We start from the raw sequence: 6461 nt of genomic DNA, 5'->3' as shown, positions 1-6461 counted from the left end.
AAAGAAAGAAAGAAAGAAAGAAAGAAAGAAAGAAAGAAAGAAAGAAAAAGAAAAAAAGAAAGAAGAAAAGAAATGTTCCTAGGTTAAATAACATTTGGTTTTCCTTATTAAAGTGTGTATTTGTCTTCCAGATATATTATCCCTATGAGCACACACTAATGACCAAACCTAGCCAAGAACTAGAAGCATTTTAAACAAGTCACATTTTAATACTATTGATGCATATTTCTTGCAAAAATATAAAACATTTATATTAACACTGTATCCAGATCCCAAATTATCCTTGCTTTTCACACTCCTGAGAATGTACAAAAATTTAAGAATTATTACAATAAGGGGCGCCTGGGTGGCTCAGTCGTTAAGCGTCTGCCTTCGGCTCAGGTCATGATCCCAGGGTCCTGGGATCGAGTCCCGCGTCGGGCTCCCTGCTCTGCGGGAAGCCTGCTTCTCCCTCTCCCCCTCCCTCTGCTTGTATTCCCTCTCTTGCTGTGTTTCTCTCTGTCAAATAAATAAAATCTTTAAAAAAAAAAAAAAGAATTATTACAATAAGAAGCAAGCAGAATTTTTTTTATACTGGCCCACTTTCTTTGCTTCATTTCAAAATGAGACAAGTCAAAATGTGTCCTATATGTTAGGTGAAAATCCTAGGCCTTAAATCCAACAAATAAATACAGATGTTGATCACAGTTTCATAAGGATGATCCTGCATAAAACTTGGCTTAGTTGCCAATCCCACCATTACAGAATCAAAATAATTAAGGAAATCAAATAATGGAACAAAATACTGATTAAAACAACTGTAGAATTTTGAACAAGAGATCCTTCCAAATGTAATTAGCAGAAAGAAGCACATTACATATTTGATGTCAAATCCAGTCTCAAACCATATTGTCTAAACTTCAAAATTGAAGAATCAAGGATTTATAGAATCTATTAGTTAAAAAGGAAATCTTGGCCTGTCTCTGACCCAACCTATTTTTAAATAGCTTTCTGAAATAAAATTCAGATACATACAATTAATTCATACATTTGAAGTGTACTACTCACCGTTTTTTAGTATATACACTTGGTTGCACAACCATCACCATAATCTTAGAACATTTTCTCCCCGTAAAAGAAACCCCACATATCCATTAGCATTCATTCCCCATCCCACCTCCAACCCCAGGAAACCACCAATCTACTTTCTATCTCTATAAATTTGCCTATTCTGGTCATTTCATACAAATGGAATCATACAGTATGTGATCTTTTGTGATTAGCAAAACACTTAGCAAACATTTTCAAGGCTCATCCATGTTGTATCAGTCCTTCATTCCTTTGAATTGTCAAATAATATTCCATTGTATGGATCTAGCACATTTGTTTATCCCTTTATCAGTTGATGAACATGTGGGTTGTTTCCACCCTTTGACTATTACAAATAATGCTACTATGAAACACTAGTGTGCAAGTTTTTTGAGGAAGTGTATTTTCTTTTCTCTTGGGTATATACATAGCTGTGGAATTGCTGGATTGTGTGGCAACTCTTTGCACAACATTTTTTTTTTTATAAACTGTGAAATTGTTTCCAAAGTGGTTGTACATTCCCACCAGCAATATAGGAGGGTTCCAATTCTACCCATTCTTGCCAACATTTATTATTTTCTAGACTTTTTTTGTGGCCAATTAAATGGGTCTGTAGTAGTCTCATTGTAGTTTTGATTTTCACTTTCCTAACAACTAATGATATCAATGAAAAAGAATAGTCTTCTACAAATGGTGCAAGGACCTGGATGTCCACAGGCAAAAAAATGAAATTGAATCCTCTACCTAACACCATACAAAAAAATTAACTCAAAATAGATCCTAGATCTAAATGAGAGCTAAAACTATAAAACTCTTAGACGAAAACACAGGAGTCAATTTTTGTGATCTTGGGTTAGGTAACATTTTCTTAGATATGTCACCAAAAGCACAAGCGACAACAAAAAATACAAATAAATGACTACATCAAAAAATTTAAAATTTTGTGCTGTAAACAATACCGTCAAGACAACTCATAGAACAGGAGAAAATATTTGCAAAGCATATATCTGATAAGGTACTAGTATTCAGAATATACTGTTTAAAGAACTCTCACAATTCAATAATACAAAGACAAATAATCCAATTACAAAATGGGCAAAGAATCTGAATACATATTTTTCCAAAGAAGATATACAAATGACCAATAAGCACATGAAAAGATGATCAACCTATTCGTATGTAGAGATAAGGAAACTCAGATCCAGTAAATCTAAATGACATATTTCAAGTTAGTCAGGTGGTTAGTGGCCAATGAGGGCTAGACTAATCTTGTATAGAAAAACCATTACAGGCCTTGGATATAGAAAGACGTGGGTTTGTATCCAAGAGTTTACTTGCACACCTAATCTCTTTGAGCCTTAGTTTCTTCATCTATAGTAAAACCTATCCCATGGGGTTATTGTGAAAGTTAAATGAGCTAATATCATATTCCTAACATAGAGCCTGGCATCTAATAAGCCACTATTAGTAGTATATTTCAATATTCTATGTACCCTTAGCGTAAGAACTCTATGGGATGCCTGGGTGGCTCAGTCGACTAAGCGTCTGCCTTCAGCTCAGGTCATGATCTCAGGGTCCTGAGATCAAGTCCCACATTGGGCTCCTTGCTCAGCAGGAAACCTGCTTCTCCCTCTGCCTGCAGCTCCCCTTGCTTGTGCTCTCTTTCTGACAAATAAATAAATAAAATCTTAAAAAAAAAAAAAGAACTCTATGGTATTTAAGCATGAAGCCATGTATGTGTCTCTGGTGGTGTACCCTCTGCTAGATCACCTGTGATCTAATCAAGACATACATATATGTCTCAGTCTTGAAGAATACTAGTAACCCCAGCATCTGGCCTGGAACTCTTTCTCCATCAGATGACAAAGGACTCTCATTTCCAAAGAAAATCCCTCCCAGTAGAGAAAAGTGGTGATAATGTTTGAATCTCGGATTCCTCACTTGCTTGCATACATTATTCAACATCTCTAAATTTCAGAAAAATGTGGATAATAATAAAACCCACCTCATAAATTGCCAGCAAGTATAAATAAGATAATCCATGGGAAAGTACCTTGTACAGTGCCTGGCACATGGTATGAGTTTTAAAAATGCAGGTATCATCGTTATCATCAGTGTCATTGTCATGATCATTATCTTACCTAGAAAGCCTGATATTGTTCTTATTCTTTAATTAATAGTTAATTAGAAATATTTTATTTCTATTCTTTTATGTGAGCCAAGGACAGAGTTTACCTTAGAACTTCCAAAAAGAGCACACCAGATCTAGAATTCTGTGAAATTGCACCCAGTTTAAGTCCTTGGCCTTAATTAATTAGAAAAAAAGTCTCTCCCCAAATTAATAACTGTCAAAGTGCAGTACAAGCTTCATCACCACCTTGTTTAAACAATATTGTGAAAGATTCAAGGCAACATATGCATTAAGACATTAAGAGAGGTCAAATGGAGCAAATCTAGGAGCTATTGCTGGTGAAAGCACAGGAGGAGGAAAGAGTGGGGAGGGAGTCTTCACCTGTCCAAAGCAGAGATTACTAATAATTGGAAAACTACAGGTGACAAGTTTCATTCATATATCAAGCTTGTTTTGAGAACCTGGTATGTGAAAGGCACTGGGGTAGAAGAGGGGGTAATTAAAAATAAATAAAAGAACTCTCAAGAAGGGGAATCATCTGCTTGGGAAGATAAAACATGCTAATGACTATAGCATGAGACAGATGTGGATAGATGTCATGAGAAAAATACAAGGGAAGTTATGTGGGGATTCAAGAAAGGACTGGTTACCTATGCCCAGATTGCTAACAGCAACTCACACTCTATGCTGCCCTTCAATGACGCATCTGAACGCCCCCACCTCCTCGACAGTGGTAGGAAATCCTACCATAGGCTCCCATGGCACCTTCTACAACCTTCATTATGATTGTTAGACATCCATCCCCCCTACTCACTGGTGACAGGCAGGATAAGAGCACAGACTCTAGACCTGGAGTGCCTGGGTTCAAATCCAATTCCATCACTTTCTAATTGTGGGACGTTGGTCAATTCACTTAACCATGCTCTGCCTTAGTTTCCACCTCTTTAAAATGTGGATAAAAACAGCAGCTATCTACAAGGCTGCTGTGAGCATGAAAGGAACTAATCTAAGAGTTTACAACAGGGTCTACCACACAGTCAATGCTACATACTGCCTGATGCTGAGTGTCAGCTTTTATCATTGTTATCACACGGGCATGCATGTATGAAGTATGGGAATGTGTGCTGAATGACTAAATAAAACATGAAAAGAAAATGTTGTACTTGAGAAGAGACCAGATTTCATAAGTCTGAAGAGCTAAATTTGGGAATATGCCCCTTGAGAAGCATTTCCTTTCACGTAGCTTAGGATTTGGATACCCTATTCCATGTCAATTCTAAAAATCAGTCATCACTGTGGGAAAATAACGTTGCAGTGTTTAATAGCTTTTGATGTTATATGAAGTAGGGAAAAAGTTTACTCCCTTTAAATGTTCTAGAAGCAAAGCAATTCATTAAAAAAGGAGCTAAAATGTCAAGGCTGGAAGAAAACCTATCAACCTTGGAGGATAAGAACTATGATTTCTAAAACGCAGTCAAAAGCAGTGCAGCCCAATAAAAACCTAGCACAAGCCTGTCCCAAATGTTCCTTTAAGTTATTTTAGTTCACTGGAAACCAGTCACTTGCAAAGGAAGGATGGGGGTGGGGAAGGCTCACAGGGAGATATACCTGCTTCAGCTAAGATGTCCAGCTTAGGTAAAAATCTTATTCAAGTCCTAATGCACAAAACAGAGAGATTAGACTAATGTGATAAGCTTTCAGGCCTGTTTGATAATCCATTTTGTCCACAAGGCTGGGGGTCCTTCTCTATCTTTCATGCCAAACAGCATTAAAATGCAAAGCCACCAGCAGACTGTGAGGTCAACTATCTACCAGCCCACACTCAAGGTTCTTTACAATGCCTACAATTTTAGGTTGAAACCCCCAAATAAGTCTGAAACCCTCAGCAAGTAAAATGGACAGCTGTGTTGCCCACATAGCTGAGATAATGTTTACCTCTGTTTAACTATGGAAACTTTTATAAAGGCTATGAAACAGAACTTGCTCTTAAGAATACATCGTAATTCTTCTTAAGTAGTGTCCTAAATGGAACTTAAACTTTTCTCAAGGTCCAGGATTATTAATAAGCAGCTCTCTCCTGAAATGGGTCTGGAAAGTTATGACTGGCAGGAAGGGACTGTCCCACTATGTATACACAAGCTCCTGATCTCCTTTAGTGAAGGGTACAAAGTGACTTAGCAAGTTAAGTCTCAGGGCAGAAATACAGGGCAGCATTATCTCAACTTGGGCTTTCCCTGGACCCATGGCTCTCCTTAGGACACAGGTAAAATCTTGTCAAGAGTTGAGAACAGAGCTGAATTCCTGGCATGGTACTGCTCTTTTATACCCAGGTATAATACCATCAGTTACTTCCCAAAGTCTTTACTTGGACCATCTATGCCCTTCCCTTCAGTAGAATGTTTAGAAACGTTGGGCTCTCAGGCTGCTGAACCAAACTTAGCACCAGCAATGTGACATCTTTCTCTGCGAGGAGAAAGTACTGGAAGTGCCAGGTGGCCCTGCTTCCCCTTCCCTAATGTCTTGGAAAGGCTTCCCTGCCAGGGACATAATCACAAATCCATTCTCTTTCATCTATTCTAAACTTCATGCTTGAGACTTCTAATCCTCTCTGGGCTAGGAATTATAAGCTTATTAAAGAAATTTACAGAAATCAAGTCAATAGTTTCATTCAGAGTCTGAGGGCTCTTCCCATGCATTAAAATACATGCTCTTCGTAACATCTATTTGGGCTGGTTATAGGTTCTCAGATAAGATTGCCGGAAGCTGAGCTCAGGACAAGTAATATGCTACTGTGGTATTATTGCTAGAGGTTACACTGAGGGAGAATGGCATTTCTTGAGTATTTTAACATTTCATTTGCTTTGAATGCTCTTTCCCTTATACGGTTTACTCCTCACTTTGTTCAGGTCTCTTTTCACATCTAGCCTTACCTGGGAGGCATTCCCCGGCCACCCTGTATAAAATAACTCTCCATTCCTGAGACCCCATTCCCTGATTTTTTTAAATCGCAGCAGTCATCAGCACTTGGCATGCTATTTGTGTATTTTCTGTCTCCTTCCATGAGAATGGCAGCCCTATGAAGTAGCTGGCTTATCTGTTTTGCATAGGTGCTCTATAAATATTTGTTGAACGAATGAGTGAAGCATGATTAAATACTTTAAATATCATGTCATTTTAATCCCCTCCATCCTTCAAGTCATGCATGTCAAGTCTTCTTACAGCTAAGGGAACTGAGGCTGGTTACTCAATATACAGAGAGCAT

General features: G+C 37.9%; 1 protein-coding gene across 5 annotated transcripts in view; it reads right to left on the bottom strand.

The window, feature by feature from the left end:
- The window catches only part of HECW2 (HECT, C2 and WW domain containing E3 ubiquitin protein ligase 2), a 357760-nt gene that overhangs the window by 89960 nt on the left and 261339 nt on the right, over positions 1–6461 (bottom strand). The gene's annotated exons all lie outside the window — the stretch shown is intronic.

Source organism: Mirounga leonina, unplaced genomic scaffold (assembly GCF_011800145.1).
Source record: "Mirounga leonina isolate KUSES-001 unplaced genomic scaffold, KU_Mleo_1.0 Mir_151, whole genome shotgun sequence".
Lineage (NCBI taxonomy): Eukaryota > Metazoa > Chordata > Mammalia > Carnivora > Phocidae > Mirounga > Mirounga leonina.
The sequence above is the reverse complement of the archived record's forward strand: the minus strand, read 5'-3'. Positions and strand labels throughout refer to the sequence as shown.